The sequence below is a fragment of the Excalfactoria chinensis genome, chromosome 6, assembly GCF_039878825.1.
Source record: "Excalfactoria chinensis isolate bCotChi1 chromosome 6, bCotChi1.hap2, whole genome shotgun sequence".
Taxonomy (NCBI): domain Eukaryota; kingdom Metazoa; phylum Chordata; class Aves; order Galliformes; family Phasianidae; genus Excalfactoria; species Excalfactoria chinensis.
Genome location: NC_092830.1, coordinates 19,482,915 through 19,503,433, shown reverse-complemented (window position 1 = coordinate 19,503,433; position 20,519 = coordinate 19,482,915). Strand labels below are relative to the sequence as shown.

At 43.9% G+C, this 20,519-nt stretch overlaps 1 protein-coding gene across 8 annotated transcripts in view; it reads right to left on the bottom strand.

Annotated features, from left to right (window-relative positions):
- SORBS1 (sorbin and SH3 domain containing 1) overlaps positions 1-7,581 on the bottom strand; it is a 160,770-nt gene extending 153,189 nt beyond the window's left edge. For 6 of the 8 annotated variants that reach the window (XM_072339618.1, XM_072339650.1, XM_072339652.1 and 3 more), the window contains exon 1: positions 7,461-7,581. The gene's annotated coding sequence lies outside the window, so the exon portion shown is untranslated. Of the gene's footprint in view, positions 1-7,452 lie in introns of all 8 variants that reach the window. The other 2 variants (XM_072339619.1, XM_072339653.1) reach the window with 1 other exon arrangement.
- Positions 7,582-20,519: the final 12,938 nt, after the last annotated feature.

The following is a 20,519-nucleotide window of genomic DNA, read 5'->3' as shown; positions in this document are numbered from 1 at the left end:
AAGCCAGCTGCAGCAAGAAGGAACACCCCTGCCTCATTCATTTCCTGCACTGAACAGAATGATTTTATGCACAGTCTGACTGCTAAGTCTATTCCACTTTCCATTCCAACCTTCAGAGCTGAATAACAGGATTCTCTTCTGTCTTTCCACGGCTTCTCACCCAAGAACCTCCAGCAAATGTATTTGCTTGATATACCATTTCTCATAGATTTCTTACTGCTTGTTTTGTTGTTGTTGTTGTTTTGTTTTTTGCACCAAGAAGTAAAGATACATGCACCCCATTTCTCAGCTAATTAGAAATAAAACACAAACAGCATTATGGAAGTGTAGTAACCTTCCATTCAGTACCGTAAGAGAAAAGATCGACTGCCAGTCATTCTTCTTCATTCATATCCATTTGGTATACAAAGACATTTGTTGACCTAGGAACTCTAATATGAAACAGCCTTTGGGAGTTTTCTTTCTTTCATTTTTCCATGTAAAGAATTTTTAATAAAAAAGCACAGTCTTGTGATTAAAATAATGATGCTATTTTAAAAACAGTTTTCCAGAGACAGCCTAGCAAGCCGAAGCCATAAATGACATATATTTTAAGAACATTTCTAATAAAAACTTCATTGTTAATAAACAGCAAGTATACTCAGGCTTGAAGATCTGTTCTATCATGACTATCAGTCTTACAGTCAGATTGTATCCTACGGTGAAGTTGTTAGTTCCTTCTTGCAAGTACTTTCAGCTATTTTTTCTGTATATCTCAATATATCTACGTGTTTCTCTACGTATCTCATGATTGAATGAGCAGTGTATTATTCACGACAGTCTTCATTTCACAGGGGAACCCTCATAAAAGTACACAGACAGCTAAGAAAGGACAGAAAGCCTGTAGTTTTTGTTCTGCTAGCTTTGCTGCACCTATCCATGGCAAGAAGGAATCGCTGAACACACACATCACCAACCTGGGCCAGATCACAGACCACAGCCTAGCTGCAAAGCCATGCACAAGGAAAGGCACCAGCCCATGTGGTTCTGTCCCAGTCTTCACCTTGGATTCCATGTTAGCAGCAAAATGCCTCATTGCCTCTCTGGCCCCTCTCCCAGTCCTCCCATGCATTTAGACCAAAAGTGTAATGGGTCAATGCCATCTCTGGCATGTTTATACAAGGCCTGTTGTGATCAGGACTTTGGTCCTGATTGCTGCCAGTGCTGCCTGAATCCAAGCAACAAAGAAGAGCCTGCTGCAAAAGAGGTCAAGAGCACCTTACAATTACAATAATATATTGTTTAAATTACAGCACTGCTGAGATATGTGTAATTAAGCATTACTTTTAGGAGAACCATGGCACAATTTGTGCAAGCCTTTGAAACATCCCAATATTAGAGCACTGAGCAAAGGCTACATTTCGTTGATGCACACAAAGTGCTAAGAGCAGATCCAAATATTCCAGGTTTAAGGAAATGTGATTTCCAGGTTTGAACTCTACGACTCTGCAATTTTTCCTCATATATGTATAGCTGGTTGTAGAGACTCCTAGATCACAGATACGTGGAGAGTCGGGTGCGTGGTCAGCTGGGAGATAACCAGTGAATTCTTCACAACTGTGTGTCTCTCCTCACTCATCAGCACCAAACTAGCCTTGCTTGGTGTGTCTCATCTTATAGGGAGCAAATCTTCTGCCACAGGGATTTGAGTTTACTCATATAAGATCCCTAAGGAGAGCACTAATTTGCCAGACATACAAACATATAAGAGAAATCTTAAGGAAAAAAACACAAAATCACACACACGCAAAACCACCACCCCCAAAACAGTTTCCTTGGTTACTTACCCAACAAAAAGACTCAGAATGGTACTGCAGGGAAAGTGACAAGGAAGAAGTGACTGAAGCTAGGTTCCAGAGAGGAAGCAAATATTTACACAATCTTTGTTCTTTTTGAATCTTTTACAGGAAGCCCTATAGTTTCTTAGCACTTAAAGTGAGCGGTTTTTCCTGTGCTGCTGTAAAGTCTTAGTAGAAGAAAAGTATCAATAGATAAGATAAAAAGATAAAAAATGAAAAAGATGTAAAATATTTAGAGGATGCTTTTAATAATTAATCAGCCCAAGAGCTTTTCAGTCTATCTATACTGACAGCACAGCCAGACCTTTGAAGAGAAGAAACAAAACTAAACATCTGGACACCTATTCAAATGTGCTATCAGTGTGCTGCTCCTGGCTCTCTGAGTGTCACACTGCATCACAAGAAACCACAACACTTGACCATTTTTTCTGAGGCTTTGGCTGGGCTGCCCCTCGTGATGTCCATACAGGCCTCAATGAGGAGGAAACAGTTGCCTGTTGAGCAGAACAGAGCTGGCGCAGTCTACTTCTATCCCTTGTTTAAATGACACCAGGGATATATGAACAATAACTACAAATTTGCCTAGACTGGGACAGTTTAGTATGTCATCATCTACATAACTACTGTGCAAGCTCTCTGATGAGTTAACTTCAATATTTTCAGGATAGTGACAGCTACAATCCAACGTCACATCAGCTAAGACTCTCTTCTATAGCTGTTTTTCAGCTTCTCCAATCTATGGGTGTGACTAAGGCTACCTCTCATGCCACTGGTGCTGTTGACATCTGGGCAAAACTCCAAGGAGACCATCCCTAAATCTGGCCTCTTCCTCTCCTTGGGTCTCACATGACAATCTGGCCCTGCATGACCTGGAAGAGCCATGGCTATGATTGCAAAGGGCATGTGACTGCAAGGGCCTTCACTTGGTCTCCTTGCAAGGGCATCATTGAAGACTTCTCTAACAGTGATGTTACAGGCTCTAGAAAGTGCAGAAATGGTAAATCTCCTAATGACAACTGCTGCTTTTGACCCATACATGCTAGGATCAATACAGACATGGGAACAAAGCAAAGAGCATTGGCATTCTGTTGAGTCTCCCTTCCCACAGCCATCTTCATCCCATCTGTGTTCATATGGTTTTAGGAAAAGGTAACTACTGCTGTTTGTGTGAACAAGTACTGCAGTGTTTATTCAAGACCACAACAGTCTCATAGTCTTAGGACATATTTCACTGATATTATCTACATAATCAATTCTTTGAAAGACCAGAATAGCTGTAAATCAAACCTGTAGACAAACTATGCTTTCATGCATGCTGCCATGTTTCCTGTTTGATTTGTTTTGTTTTCTGCTTTTAGGATGAAAGCACTGAAAATCCCCATCCATTACAGCACTGAGTAATTTTCTCTTGGTTCTCAGGACAAGGGGAAGTGAAATTACTTCAGCAGTCATCCTAACAAAGAGGAATTTTAGGTAGCTTGCTTTCTAAAATAAGGCTACTCCAAAGTTTGTGTTGCTTATTCAGAGTGTAAACATCAATAAACTGTTACAATGAACATAAAAGATAGTTTCTTGTAGGTATAAAAAAACTGTAGAAATCTCATCATCTCTCCACATCTCACTTCCCTCAGCTGTAAAACGGTAGCAAGCTTGTCTGCTATGCTGGCCTTTCTTAATAAACAGATTTAGAGATTTAGCACTACAATGTAACGTTAGGGAGACTGCGCACAACATATGGGACAACAATTCTTTAAAAATCAGTCCGGATTGTTTCCTCATACTATGGATGCGTATAAAGTCCAGACCTTCAGTTTAACATTTTACACATTGGATAGGTGTAAAAAATAAAGGAAGAGGGAATGAGAAGATGACACTTATTGACATACAGGCATTTGTACATGCAAAGTCAGACATTAAATGTCTCACTGGAGAAGAATACCACAAAGTCAGTTTCTCTATCTAATAATTCTCATCAAATACTGTTTGTTTTTACAAATATATTCCATGGTATCTGTAACACAGGGATCCAAAATTATTCAATTATGCTTCATGCCATCTTAATGAGACCATGAGAAGCCATACATAAAGGTACTATTCTTTTTAGTTTTTAAACAGCATTTATTTTTGGGACAGCACATAGCAACACTCAGCACCCATACACATCAATGAGAGCCAGGCCAATCCACATTGGGTTGGTAGAGCTCTCACTATGTGACCATCACTGCTACCCAGGCTGAGGCCTGGCATGGACCAACTCTTATGCAAAAAACAGCGGTGGAGTTCTGGGAAATGCAGGAGTGCATGGCATCAGTGTGAGAGCTTCTTTGAAAGACACCTCTAGTAGCACCTCTGCCTTTGCTGCCCTGCTGGGGTGAGTGCTGTCTTAGCTGAAAGTGAACACATGGCATCATCACGTCCTAAACCCTCTCCCAATACCATCTTGGTCCAACACTTGCGTGGAGATTGATCACAGCACATTCTGCACAGGAACAGAGACTGAGATCACACTGAAGCTGAAGGTCAGGTTGGCAAGTCCCTATTTAGGCATACAGATTAAGTGCCAGTCACTCAAGGAAAAAGGAAGCCCTCAGTACTTAATGTTGTTGAAAACCAGCCTTTTGTTAGGGTCCCACTTCAGAAATCTTGAGCAACAAGTAAAGCCCTAACATATCCCTTTACACAATAGAGGCAATGAATAAAACAACCCACCCGTGCCAGAGAACTTCAAAGGCCTGAATTTAAAACAATTTGCAAAGCACACCGGCCATTATCCTTGCTGCCAGAGCATTTCCTAATGCTGGATAAATCCAAAGCAGAAACTCTCACAAAAAAGAGGCTTCTCTGTTGAAAACTTCTTGCCCGCTTTTAAAGGCACAAGCATTTTCCACAGCCCCATGAGCAGCCCCTACTATGACATGAATTACACTGAGCAATGAAAGTGCTGACCCTGCCATAGCACTTGCACTGGAAACAGCACATACTGTACAGACTAATTCCATAATACCCATTCTCAGACATAGCTCCACAGAAGTTAATGGGATCATGGAGAGGCTTGAAGACTTCAGGATCTGATCAACAGAACCTCTCTGGCTCACTGCAAAGGACTCAGCAAGATGAGGAAGCATGATGACCATTCATCTTAGGAGATGCACACTGCAGACTTTGCTCAAACAAAACCAATGAAGACATCAACAGCACAGCTCTGGTCTCCATCAGCTCTGTTCCGTGGCCAAACAAAGAGGCATTTAGTGAAGCAAAGGACCAGAAAACTGAAAAAGCACCAGTGAAACATACAGGCACAGATCATTAGCCAGCGTAGCTCTCTGCTGCGGGACACCACTGAGACACAGCATTTTGTATTAATATCATAAAGTAATTAGCACCCTGGATATAGCAACACATCTGAATAAACACATGCTGTGACCAACATCTGCTGCCATCAGTGAGCAGAGTGCCCGCACACACACGTGCACCCCAGCACACACACATAGAGCACATTCTTACAAACAGGATGTGTAACTCACGTGAAGGTTTGACATTCCTGTCTTTTCCCCTGGGTTCAGCCTCCACAAAAGCAGTCAGCTCCATAATTCCACATTTGCAAAGTGCTCCCAAGTGTCTCCAAGCAATCCTTTTTTCCCCCACCCCAAATATTTTCCCTCACAAGAACACAAGAAGAGACCTGCTCATCACATGACCTTCATCAGGAGGGCATTTCCATGTACACACTCAGAAGTGCCTGTGCATTGAACAGAAAGGGCACTGCAAACAGCACTCACATGGAACACACCATGCATGCCCTCCTGTCTCCAGGTCAGCCTTCAGGGTGCGCATGCTGCATTGGGCACTGTTTCTTTCTTCTTGAAGACAGGTGAGGTACGAGCTTGTGTGTATGAGTTTTTGTTTGCCAGAAATCCAGTGCACTGCAAAGAAGGCAGTCACTGTGTTTTGACTGCCTAAATTTCAATACCTCCATTTTTTATGGAATTATCAAATTATATTGGCTTTGCCTTTAAAAATACTATCCTTATTTTAAGATAATAAGTGCAGTTACTGAACCAGAAAAAGGGAGCATAAAAGAAACAGGAGTCAATAGGCATAACAATGTGACACACACCTATTTTCTGCCTGTGCATACATACAGCACACCCAGCATGGTCCAGCCCTCCAACTGAGGAGGGAGCACTTCCACGGGTAACCTTGATCAAGCTGAGCCTCCCCTTGTCCTCCCTGGACCAGAGAGGTCTGGGACAAACACTGCTTCACTGTTTCTTTTTTATGGCATAGAAGTATCAACTAAACCAGAAAACAATCTTCCAGTGTCACAATTCATAAAAAATGAAATACTAACGTATCAGACGCTGCCTTGGAACAGTAGCACGGTCAGCACCACTGGGCAGGATAAAGAAGTAGGAATCACAAACAGGCAAACATTGCTCTTTGGGATGAAGAGTGAGGAGCACCCTGCTCCACACAAACCCCTCGGACAGCCCCTGCCCCGCGCTGACCCCTCACCACGCAGAGTGTCTGGAGGCACAGCTGAGGCAGACACAAGCACAGGGCACTCACTGGTTAAAAATCAAACACGGGTAACAGCAGGAGCTCAGGCAGTTTGTTGAAATGAGATCTGCACAGTAGGGCACGCGTGGCTTTTCTTCATTACTCTAATAGCCTAATAAATAAATAAGGTCCGTGGCAATCATGCTGGTGATTTTTTTCCCCCTCTTTTCCAAGACACCTTAGGAGAAAGGTGGCCATACGGGGGCTGCAAAATCCAACACTGAAAATTTAAAAAATAAAAAATAAAAGAAAAAACGAGAGCTAAACGAAGCCCTTTCTGTGACAAGGTTTAATTGGAACTATGGCAAATTCTTTGGCACTTCAGCCATCCACCATTCACAGACAGAGGCAATACCTGAAGCTGGCATGCACACCTCTGCAGGGTAGCACACCAAATACAATCGGAATACAAACGGCAGCTGCCAAGAACAGCCGGCAGCCTCCCTCTACTTGGGGACACAGCGCTCCTGGCCCTGCACCGCGGCCCCGGCTTCACCCCAAGCGCAGTGAGTGCGGTACCCGGGGCCGCTCGCGGCGCTCCGCACGCAGGGCAGCACTCGTGCGCTGCTGACTCGGTAATTGCATTATCCGCAGCTGCTGATGAATGAACAACCGTAATGCATACATCCTGGCCCGGCTCTCACGGGACGAGGCGACGCGGAGTCTGCGCTCCGGCCCCGCTCTGTGCCGCGTTCGAAGGGCACAGGACGTGCCCGTGTGCATGCCCTTTAATTTTAAAAGCAACGTTATGTTCTTCTCCCCTTCATACAGAAAGAAAATTAACAGTTCTATTCACAAGCAACCGAAAGTCCTTCCCAAACCCACTTCTCCGCATCCGCGATCTGTTTTACCTACAGGCAGTCAGGCTTAAATAGCAGCTTGCAAAAACTACGGCGTAACGCAGACCACAGCTACACCGAAAGACAGAGCGAGAGGCCACTACCCCGCGGCAGAACAGCCCCTTAGAGAACCCCCGTCTTTAATGGCTATTGAATAAAATGGAGCCAGAGCGATTTCCGCGGCGCAACCGCCGCAGCAAATCCGCGGAGCTCACCCGCTTACCGCCAGCGCCGGCCCCGCGCACCGCACCGCAGCTCCTCCGGCCCCGCTCCGCTCTCCCGGCCCCGCCGTCGCCGCTGCTCCCCGGCAGGCGGGGGCCGATGGGCGCCGCCCCCGCCCGCCCCCCGCCCGCGTCGCGGCAGCCTCCGCCCGGCCCGGCAGCCTCGGGCCCGGCTCTGCGGGAAATACGAAACGAACGAGGATCCCAACAGCGAGTCGCGGTGCGGGGTCTCAGCCCCTCGCCGACCTGTTGAGCGCGTGCCTGCAAGGAGATGGCGTGGCTCTGGGGAGCAAATTGATGAGCGGTTTGGGGGGCTGGGACTTGGATTTACCGCGTTATACAGCGAGAGGGGAGAGGCGAAGGAAGCTGGGAGAAAAAACTGGGAGACTGCTCAACGCTTCATCCGGAAAAAAAACGGAATCAAACAGAGGAGAGTGAAAATCCCTACCAACTCCCTGCCGCACTTGCCCTGTGTTATGTGAGATTAATACTACCAGTTAGTCTCATTAATGCTTAGAGGCACTGTATCGGCTTAGGCGCTCTAAAAAATGGGAGTGAGCCAGCCCGGCACGTGCACAAAACACACCAATGGATCTAACATCGCAGGGTCTGAGCGAGCTCCTTTGTGTGTGGAGGAAATGCAGTGGTCAGGGAGGGAACTTCATCCTTCCCAGGGTACCCGTGGCATCTTGCCGTCCCTTCCTCAGCAGTTGCAATTCTGTTTTCTTTTTCTCCTTCCAAATTCTTTTCACCTCCAATGCACTGATAACTATAGAAATCTCACTTATCTGTCTTAGCTTGAACCCATGGATCAAAAATATCTGCAAATAATTCAAAGCAATTACTCAAAGAAATGAAGTAGACATCAATCAGTTCATCTGAGAAAAGATCAAACGTATTTTAGCTACAATTGCCAGAAGATGCAAAGGAAGTCCATTACCGAACTTCGCTCCCTTTGGAAGGCCAGCTGGAAAAAGCCCTTAATTTCAGGGCAATGATTGCGCACAAAGACAGGCAGTCTGCCCTCCAGATGGGGACGGAAGTTCACAGTGATGCACTGAGCAGCCCTTGGCTTCTCACAGTCCCCAGGGAGAGGAACGTGACCATAATCGCAGAGCAATCGGCCAGCCAGGAAATCTCAGAGCTGAAACCTGGCCTGGGCAGAAAACAAACAGTGGGGCAAGAGCTCCTGCCACACCTGTCTGCTTCTCTCACCCAATGCAAGGGCAACACAATCTGTGGCACCCAGACAAACCCACTTAGGCACAAGCCCTCACCTTACCCAGGCTGAGTGTCATCAAGGAGAAAAAACTGTTGAGATTTTACCCACTGATTCCTCCCTCTCCCTTGCAAAAGATTCCCTGTGCTGCAAGAACAGCAGTCTGGGAAGATAATTCAGAGGCCAGGGGTTGATCTAATACCCGGAGCACTCAGTTTCAATTTAGAGACTCACTGAAGCACAGAATGAGTGTGAGCATGCATACTTGTGCATATGCACATAGAAGAGGCAGAGCTCAGGGTGAGTGTAAGGCAGCCAAGTACTCAACCTTCCTGGCTGCCCAGAGTTTGTGAGGGCTTTTTGCCTGTCCAGAAATGGTGCCTCTAGGGACCTGCTCAAGGGCTTCAGATGGACTGGAAACCTACTAGTTGGTCCCTGGAGCCAGGGATGTCAGAGCTGAATTAGAATATCTTCTTTTTTACAGGCTTGTGTTCAGGGAATCATAGGACTGTAGAGTCACTAAGGTTGGAAAAGACCACTAAGATCATACAGTCCAAGATCAACCCACCCCCACCATGCCCACTAACCATGTCCCTCAGTGCTACACTTCCATGTTTCTTGAACACTCCCAGGGACAGTGATTCCATCATCACCCTGGGCAGCCTGTGCCAGTGCCTCACTGCTCCTGAGAAGAAAATTTTCCTAAAATCACACCTGAACCTCCTCTGGTGTTATTCAATGAAGGCAGATAGGTGCTAAGCAGGACAGGTCTGTGCATCACATGTACACTGGAGACACAGAGAAGCTGCAGTACTCTACTGCCTCATTAGCATCCCTTAGGGCAAGAAGTCCTGGGCCTTGTTGTGTCTGCACTGTTCATGGACACCTATGCTATCCTTGGGAAGATTATACAGTTGCTTTCTGGACCTTCTGCATCAGTACACAGACTTGATGGGATCCCAAGGAACGCACAAATGACTCCTTCCTGCTTGCAGCAGAGACAGGCACTGCTGTGGTTTAAGCTAAGCATCAACATCTGTGGAATGGCACTAAATGTTCCACCTCCAGCAGCAAGCAACTGGAATTCAGCACAGAGAAACCAGCACTGCAAGTGAAAACATACTTACATATACAGCCCAACACTCAAAGCCTGTTGAGCTTCTCCGAACACTCACCTAAATTAAAGCAGACATCCTTCAGAAAAATGCCCCCAAAACAAGACTGTACCATTTAGTTCATACGGATAAAATACAACCCTGTACCATTTAGTTCATACGGATAAAATACAACCACAGGCTGTCCATGAGAAGCCAGAGTTTCCTGAAGAACAGGAGAGGGCTTTGCAGAGTACCACAGACCAAGTACCATTGTAAAGGTGACTTTACAGATACCCATCACTTAAGAGTTTTGGAAGCTACAAACACTCATCTCCTGAAATGTCCCATCCTGGAAATGCCTTCCCACTTGTGCGCCTGCTGCTTTAAAGAGGGCACAGGGCTGGCTGCCGTGTTACCACTTCCCAGATGGCACAGGTATGTCACAGGGCCAGTTGAGTCATTGGGAAGTGAATCCAGCTCCTCCCATGAGGAGCCAGAGAGAGCAAAGGTGTCATCACCAAGCACTTAATGGCCTTCCCAGTGATACCAATGGGCAGGCATCCCTCTCTCTTAAGGCTTTGTTCTGTGTGCTAACACAAAGCCTGCCCCACACTTGTAACACTGAGACATTACCCAGGTGCTCTGGAATTTTAATGCTAATCTAAATACCCTCACAGAAACAAGATAAATGTAATGGCTAAATGGCTGGTATGAGAAAACAGAGATAAATGGATTACAGCTCAGTGCAGACAAAAAGCACTCAAAAGCAGATCAAAATCTTCCTTACTGGGAGGACACTGGCTACAATACACAATTGCTTCATTTTCCCTTTTACACTGAAATTTTGAACCATGAATTAAAGAATTGATAAATGTGACCATTCAAGAGTCAGTGTCTGAGTCCACATGCAGGTTGCAGGAGCTGTGATACAAAATATGTAAAACTGTACAATCACAATACCATATATTCAGATGTAATAAATATGTTGGCACAGATACTCCTAAGATATTGAAGTCCATGAGACTTCTGTGATCATTTTCATGATAATGGAGGTTTATCACATTGACCACAAAAATCCTTAAGCTGTTCCCTTGGGGTATGCAGGAGGAGGCACACATCAGCGCTTTTCAGCCCACTGCTGCAAGATGGTGGAATGGGGATGTCCTGAGCAGGGTGACATGGGAACTAGAAAGGACATTCTTTGAGTCACAGCCTCAATGTAGGTACACCAGAACAAGGCCTCCCAACCAGTGTTACACTGCTCAAATCAGACACAAAGTTGTGCTGATTCCATGAAGGCATCCAGACAGAACAGCTGCAACATTTTCCAAAGGCAAAATCATAGAGTGCACTGAAATGGAAATTGTATTGTATTTTGCATTGCTAACAGAGGATTTACAAGCACACAAGCTATGTTTGTTCAGTCAGAGTTGAAAAGAAAACCAGAATCATATGAACCATCCCTCTAATCCATTGGCCCAGTGAACAGGATGGCCCCAGCTATTGTCTCAGTATGTGTGGCTTGGGGTCCTTAATCCTTCAAATCATTGGCATGGTGCACTTGTTCTGTGACAGCTCTTTCCGACCTTCTCCCAGCTCTACTGTTTTGTTTTCTGCTCGAGTAAATAGTTGGGGTAAAAGTGAGATGCTTGCTTTCTACTGTCAGGGTGAATGGGCCTGGATCTATCAACTTTGCACAGGCAAGCAGGGAAACTGTTCTCTTGACGGGCTCCCAGATGAGGTGATCTTGAACAGTTTTATGACAGCCTTCAACCTTGAAGGTCTGCAGCACTGTCTGTGGTAAATTCTGAAGCACCCCAGCCGATATAGGAGGGGTAAAGACAGACTCACATACAAAACCTAACAACCAAGATTTGCACTTGTTCTTTGAGCAACCTTTATCTGTCCTTGAGAGACTCAGAGTTACTTTCAAACCATTTAGAGTCTCCATCTTTATTCTTCATAATATAAAAGGATTCACAATAAACTGTGGTTCTTGTTGGTATTGATAGGAAAATGGAAAGTAAGCAGCATTCTGTATGTGCTTGCTCTAGAGACTTAGTGGAGAGAGGGGACAAAGACAACCTTGGTATCTGTTCTGCTCTAACTGCCAGGAGGAATGAGGACTCACTGCTAGTTTAGCATTTCTCTTTATGGGAACCAGGTAAAGGGAACAAGAGGGCTCTGCCAACCAAGACAGCCTCTATTCAGTAGAGAGATAGTCTGACTTTTCCTTAACTGTCACACCATGACAGTCTATTCCTTCTCTCTGGCCAGTGGACAGGGTAATACAGAGGATATACTGACCTAATCTTTCAGAGATCTGCTCTGCTTCCAGCTTTGCCACTACTTCTGCATGCAGCCTTTTACAAGACACTTCTCTCTATGGCACTGCCTATATTTCTAGCCCCCTCAATTCAAGCAGGGGCTGCCATGCATGCCAATTTCCACCGAGGCGTTCTCTGTTTCTTATGCAGAAATTCAAGAGAGTTTGTATTCACCTGAGAGTATTGCAGACCATATGTACAAGAAATCCGTCCTTCCTCAAAAGGAATGTCTTGCTGTGCAGTTGTGACAGGGTGTGCGGGCGCATATTTCTGCCTGGCATAATTAATCATTAAACAACTTCAACAAATAATTCTTCTCAAGCAGGCTGTTCAGGGTCATTCGAATACATAAACACACATCCACACAAACACATGCGCACACACAGAACACAAAGCCACCTTTGTTTAACGCAGCTCATTATTTTAACAGGTAATGTTTTATTCCCTGATAAGATGTAGACAATGCTTAGAATAAGGTTTTCCATACAAACTGCAATTACTAAGGATCCCAAAAAGCTTTCTATAAATGCATTATAATGATTTCTCCCTGTTGTGAAGAATAGTACTGACAGGAGACTAACATGTTTCATGGAGCACAAAGAGACTCTAAGCATTTTTCAGGTTTTGGTTTAAGCAAACCTCAACATATTTTTTCTTTCACTGATATGTTTATTTCTCTAATCAGAATCTATAGGGACAACCAGTCCTCAAGAATGATAAAATCTAATCTTGGGAACAACAATCACCTCTAGTAGGGAGAATTTTTTTCCTCTCTCTCTCTAAACATAGCAAAATAACCCCTTTTCTAGCTGGAAAGGAAAGCAAGGCAATGAATCACGCACTAGATTCTAGAGTCAACAGTGAGGAAACTGCAAAACAATCAATAGAACAGCACAGTGTCTCTGAATAGCTGTAAAAATACCTCCTTCAGATTGGCTGGGTTTCCGGTGATCCCCCTTTCCCAAATCTCATGCTATTCCCACCTCAAAAGAGCAGAAAAGTTCTGTGGCTCAGGACAATTCCTTTCCCTCCGCTCAAGCAAGAGCTGGGAGTGCTCTTCTGCCCTTTCTCACTCCATTCACCATAAGAAAGTGAGTGAAAAAAATAACTAAAACAAACACCTTCAAAAACCTGTAGGGAAAGCTGAGCTGAGGGAACATCTGAAAAGCGAAAGTGCTGAAAGAACCTAGGTTTACAGATAGATTTAGTTGTTGTCATGGACAAACTGATGAGCAAAAGCATGAGTGGCAATAGATTTTATCCTTCATTCAAAACCATTTAGGGCTGTTTTCTTTGAATAAAATACCAATCCAGATTCCGCAGCCTATTTTTTTAATTTTTTGATTTCAAATGAATATTGAATTGAACAGTTCTGGAAAAGGTCTGTTATTTCTTTTAACATTTCTGTATGTGTGCATTTCTTTACACCTGTTTTTAACTCAAAGGTAGGTATAGAAACAACCCAAAAGATGAGAAGAATCTAAATGCCTTTGGAAACAAATGAGGCAAGAAAACTTAAACTTATGATAGAACAAGGCCCACCCTCAAATCTCCGAGCTGTAGACCCTCACTCAGAAGCACTGGCTGCCAGGTTCACTTCTCAGCAATGCCACTTGAAAACACAAATATGGGACAGAATCAAAGCAGTTATTCTCTGCTATGAGATAGTTTCTTTTCTGTCTGTAGTTTTGTCACCAATGATGAAATTTTCCTCTATTCAAAGCAAGCCCGGGGCATTTGCAAAGTGAAGGAACTCAGCATAGCAACATTATGCAGGCTGGAAAACCAGAACTTATTTCCAACTGAAAAGCAAAGAGGAAAATTTGGGACAACTGGATGACCAAAACTCTGAGTTTTAAACATTTGTGTTCACGTCTTTCTCAGTCTAAGGCTTTAAAACTGACTAGTGCAAAGTAAGTTCTGTTTACGGGATCCCTGATGTTCTGAGTTATTTAGATAATAACATGCCATTGTGCGAGCATTTATTTGAAATAAACTTATACAAATGATGGAGAGTTGCTGAAGGACACACCCTGAGTCTCCAGGCTCTCTCTGCTATACATTATGAATAAACCTCTCCATCTGGGAGTGTCAGTGCTTTGCACCACATGCACAAAGGATGAAAGAGACTCATCTTTATGACATGCACCTTATAAGTACATAGAAATATTTGTGCTAATTAATTTGGGATACCCTTAATGACCAAGCCAGGAGTCACTGCTTCTCTGTAGCTTTCAAGTGGTTTTAGATGGAAAGCAAAGCTCATTGTTTTTCTGGAAAAAAAAAAAAACAAAAACAAAAACCAAATGCCAGCACGCAGTTCAAAATCAAGTCAGGGACACGGGACAGAAACCTGCTGCTCTGGTCCCAGTCTGAGGCCCTGGCATAAACTCTCACTGGAGTGCAAGGTATAAACCTTCCTGTTAACACAAACCAAGACACTTCTGTATTCCAGAATAGAAACCTGTCCTTTCATATCTCTGAACTACCCTCAGAACTTCCTTCATCATTTCCAGCCATTGGCATAATCTGTTTTATTTCACAGTCCCAGCACTTCCATTAGTTGCTAGCCTAGTGCTTTCCTTTGGGATTGCAGTGTTTTGAGAAATGTGTTTGTACAAAAGCCTTTGTCTGAGGGCTGTTATCAAGACCAACCTTATCTATGACAAATAAATCAGCAAGTGCTTAAAACAGGTAATAACACAGCGGAAGGAGGGAAATACATAGCTATCACCTAAGGATTACAGGTATGAAAATGCACTGTTTTAAACAGTGACTGACATTGTTCCTGCTGGGATATTGCAGTGTGTATGGAATATTGTCTTTGTGCTCAGACTGTTGCATGACCATTCCTAACAAAGCAGCTTCCTTATTCGGCCAGCCCTTTGCCTGGTGACCACAATGGGAGGCACAAAGGCAAACAGACCAAGTGCCACTTAGCACACACACTGCAGGAGGGCATTGCTGGGGACTGCTGTGAAGTCCAGAGGACTGGTGTAGGTACTGGACTGCAACAATAAATCTCTCCCATGCCAAGGCAGTCTGATTGCCATTACTGCCCAGAACCTTGGGAACAGATTCTTGTGCATTATGTAAATGCCACAAGTATCAAACACAGCAAGTGTACAGCTGGACTTAATAAATACATTCAGTTATGGCACCAGTACCACTCCTGCCATCCTGGTCACAGTAACCATTTTAAGAACATTGTCGTGTGTCATTTTATAGCACTGCATTCAGGGAGTGTACTCATTTATTCAACAAGAACTTCACTGTGATTGATATAAGAACACATTCACTAGCGATTCTGATAGATGCAATCTGACACAGTCATATCATAGACTGGCTCAGGTTGGAGGAGACCTTAAAGATCACCCGCTTCCAAGTCCCCACCATAGACTGGGCTGCCAACCACCAGATTGGCTGCCCAGCACCTCATCAAAAATGGCCTTAAGTGCCTCCAGAGATGGGGCAACCACAGCTTCTCTAGGCAGTCTGTGCCAGTGATTCACCTTCCTCTGACTAAACAATGTCTTCCTAACATCAAACCTAAACCTCCCCTTTTCTAGTTTAAAGCCATTCCTCCTTGTCCTATCACTATCAGATCATGTAAAAAAGTTAGTCCCCCTCCTGTTTTGTGAGCTCACTAAGTAATGAAAAGCTGCAAAGTGGTTTCCCAGGAGCCTTCACTTCCCAAAGCTAAACAAGCCCACACAATCTAAGATATGGAGAAATACAGGCCTGTAAGTTACATTCATAGAAACCCTATGAGAACCTATGTATGTTTATGCATATGTATATTGTTGTGCTCATGCCACACAATGCATTGTGTAAAAATCATTATCTTCTGTGAACATCATCTTCTGGTGATGCTTGAAGCTACACAGATTAAAGAAATTGCTCTGCCTTTCACTGCACACTTAATTTGCCTGAATGTTAGCTATTACGGTAAACAGATTGTAATAAATGTGGTCTTGGAAAATTTAATCCATTTCTGTTATTTCCCTGCAGCTTAAGTCTATAAAGTGTGCCCAGTGGCTAGGGAAAATTAACTAATGTCTATTACCAGCCTACCAATGGTTCAAAACAATGAAGATACACATCCCTTCATGATCTGAGTACATCTACAACCATTCCTCATCCCATGCCTTCACTGACAAGGTGAAAACAGTCTTTGTCAGGAGGAAAAGGATGCAATAGACACTACTGCAGCAGAATTGGAAAGAGACCACGTATGTGGCTTGCAGAAAATATCAGACATTAACGTAATTTGAATGCACTTCTCATAAACAGAAATTGCTACAGAAAATGGTGATTGTCTGTTGTCAATGATGCAAGCTCTGCTGCATTGGCTGCACGGAGCTAAATTTCAAAGGTTTGCAGAAGAAAATATGTTGTAAAAAAGACAGCCTTGGCAGGAAGAATGGTAATCTAATGGCTACTCTGGAGACCAGCTCTCAACCTTAAGGTACACCTCCTGCCACTGATGCCAGTTTTTTTGATGCTGCAATTTTTGTGAACAAGTTGAAACCCGATGCTAGCAGCACACTTAATGACTATGCTACGAAGTGTGTTCTGTCATACCTTTGAGTTGTAGCAGCAGGATTGTAGGCTGAGCTGGTTTTACTGCCAAAAGTCTCAAGGCTCAGACTAGAAGCAGAAAAGAGGGAGTCAAGAGGTTTTCCAAACCTCTAGCAAAAAGCTAGCAATAGTTTTTTCAACAGTGATGAAAAGAACAAGCCCACACAACTCTGCTTCGTTCTTGTGGGGGAAAAAAAAAAGGTCACTAAGCTGACTGGAGAAAGCAAATGTATAATTGCTGCAGGTGATCAACTGTGGGGTGCACATACATGTTTTAAGGCCTGACTTTCCTTCTGCTAGCAGGGGGAAGCAGACACAACAAGAGCACCATGAAAGTTCAGCTGCCCCAGAGTTTTCATGGCATGGACAAGCAGCCTGTGCAGCAGGGCATATGCACAGGCCAGGTACCTGAGATGTAGGAAGGTCTAGGGACACTCAGTCAAGGCATGGCTTTTCCCCTAAGCATGTCAAGGGCTGTACCAGTGTGCCATAGCAAACTGACTACAGCACAGCTGCTCTTGTTTGAAAGAGGAAAAAGCAGCACAAGGCAGGCACTACACGAGTCATCTGTGCTTTCATAGGTTGGTCCTCAGCTAAATCAATAGATAATCCAAATTCAGTCTTTGGCAGAGACCTCAGGATACTGCTGTACTGATGCCACTGACATTACCAGCAAGGCTCCAAAACAGGGCAGTGCTCCAAGGCTAGGCAAAGTTGTTCTGACCCAACACAGCACATGAGCTACAAAAAGGACCCTGGTGGGTTTCTGCACATCATGCCTGCACTTGAGTTTCCTTTGCCTCAGAAAACGGATGTACTGCAAACCACACTGAGAAAGGCCCCTCCATAAGTACGAGTGTGACAACACCAACTCACACTGCCCATACAGAGTGTGCATTCAAAGCAGACAAAAAAGATTGAAAAAGACTCCATCTCTCCCTCATTCATTTGCGGCTGCATGCTTCTGTAAATTGCACATTCCTTTTCCTGTCTCTTCTAAATGTTTATAAAGTTGTGTATATTCCTGAAAACCCAACAATATCTTCTTACACATACACCAATCTGGGTTGCGACTATTAGGAAAGGAAAAGTCAACTTGTCAGCGTCACAACTATTAACAGAAATTTCATAGATTACACGCCACATGATACATTAATTCTAATATTTTTTGTGTAACCTTAGGCTGCTACGATTCATTACTTCAGTTTTCAGGAACCTTAGACAAGACTATAAGTATATAAAAAGAAAAGGTAAGTGGGATGCAGTAACAGACTGCATAGTTAGTAGAGGGAAAACACCAAGACTCTGATTTTAGGCAAACCTCCTGGCAACATGAAAATATGTAGCACAAGCTTCCTATATCTTTACTAGATGACATCCTAAAATGGTCACAAACTTCAGTCTTCATCATGAAACCCACAATTCTCTATAAGTTTGGGTCTGCATTTGTTATTTTGATTAGAGTAGCCTGAGGAAGGCAGATCAAAACCCAGAGTCACTTTGAGTCTTGCTAAACTCTTGACCTCAGTGACATTAATCAACTGTAAGTCAGTAAGTTCTACTTCCTAAATACTTGCTGTGTTAAAAAATCACTTATTTTTTTGTTACATCAGCACACACTTATTTTCTTTGTTCCCTTTTTCTTGCAGCAGGCCCGCTACAAACCCAGAAGAGCCACACAATTAAGCAACTCAGATGCTGGAACGAAATGAACATCTCAAAGCAGTTGAATGTTATTTGTACACATGCTGGAATGTGCAGATACATTTACATCACCTATGCAAAGCACGCTTTACTCAAAGAACAAGAGACCAAAACCCTGCCTTGTGAAACTCCAGTTAAACTGATGCGGTTAACCTCAAGCAGGCTACACACTAAAATACATTCCAAGGAACATAGTATCAACAGAGATCTGGCAAGATCTCCCTGCAAAATAAATCACCATGCAACCAGTTTCTGTGCAAAACCAAGAGGCAGTGTTGGGGCTCCCTGACTATACAAAGCTGCTCCATATTAAGGGCTCTGCCCCTCCGGAGTGTGCCTGTGTGTGGTCTGCTCACCCTGCACAGCACAACCAGCAGCTCACGTGTGTTGGCCACATTTGCTCAGCAGCCATATGTGGCCCCAGGTCCATGCTGCCGAATTACACAGATGTGGTCAAGATTAATGGCACTGAGAAGTAAAGGAACTGCCCAAGTCACAAGGGGGCTTTGGTAGGGGTGAAGCGTTCCTCTTGGGCTTGATCGTGCACTCACTCTAATGGTATGAGCCAAGGAAGAAAGTGTCTACCTTTTCCTACAAAAATGAGGAAACAGGTTTGATGAGTACATTATGACTAGGATTTATAACACAGTACAAAAGAAGAATATTTTGTCAAGTAAAAATCATAATAAAAGCATCACTGGAATATTAGAAAGCTTCAGACTGCAGTTGATAAGGAAATAGTGGGAGAGTAAGAAAAAGAGCATCCCATATGTTAATCCACAGAGCTCTATGATGTTACACTTCAAATTGTATCTTTCTCCTAAAAATACCTGTGAACTGTTTACAAGATACACGTGTCAGGACACAGATTCGCACAGAAACATTCTATATGAGGCTAGGGATCAGCAATGCTCAAGATTTTTTGGCTGAAATCTTCTTCCTTCTGCCATGTCCCTATACCATTTATTGGGAAATGTTACATTTTCATGTGTACAATGGGAAAAAGCTGAGTTTACACAGCTGCTGAGTTTGCTTGTGGTGCCCAGCCCTACAGCACTGCCATCCCACCCACAGACATGGGAACTGAAAGGCAGCTCTCAGCCCTGTGCCTTTTACTCATGGGACCAGTACGTGCTGCTGACCAGTTCCTGAGATCTCTCAAAACAGAAAGAAATACTCTTGAAATCTCTCTCCTTTCTCCTGTCTGACCAGACCAATTATGGCATACTGGTGATCTACTGCTGATTACAAGATGTTCTCTGGGGTGGGGCACCATTTGGTTGTTCATCCTGTCCACTGCACAGACAAGGGCCATGAGAGGAGTCCTGAAACCTTTATGAAGCAGAAGGCCTTACATAGCAAAATTGCACACAAGATGAAGAAGCAAGCAAGTTTCATATAACTTGGCCTTTCCAAGTTTTTTGGTGTTTTGTTTTTTCCCCTTCCTGCTTGAAAACCTCGATATATCACAGCAACGTGGATGAGTAATAGACAGCATAGGCAAACTTCTCCACACATCACCACCCCCAGCACTTCTCTGCCTGGGCTGTGGCTGTGACAAGAATGAGGAGACCATCCAGGTCCAATTTCTGTGTATGTCATTGGCCTTGTGCAGCTCTCCTAACACTCAGCCAAGAGAGGTTTGGAGACATCTGGCCATGCTCATGGGTCATTCTGAGTAGGGAAGAGGATATGACATTGTTTTAAAAAACGGCCAAAGGAAATGGCAGAAGTCAAGTCTACTTCCTAATTTTTTTTTTTTTCTCCCAACATTTACAATCAGCTGTAGGATTTTGGCTTCTCAGCTGCTTCAACATATTCAAGCAGTTGTGGTAGTCAATGGCATTCTGTATTTATCAGTTCTTGAGGCAAGGGGCAAAGGCTGCTCCTTTTCCATTTAGATATTATTGACTGTCTCTCAGCCAGGATGGATTGCAGCCACTCCAGTGAAATACGCTTTAGTGAAAAACCACTCTGAAATTGCATCTAATGGAGAACAGTGCTGCACAGGGTTGGTATTTTCATTAGTGTGAGTACTACCTCGTCCTCTGTGTGACACACTGCTCTAACACCAACTGAAACAGATCATGAGGGCAGTGCCAGGATATAAGCATTGGACAGGAGACCTCTAGG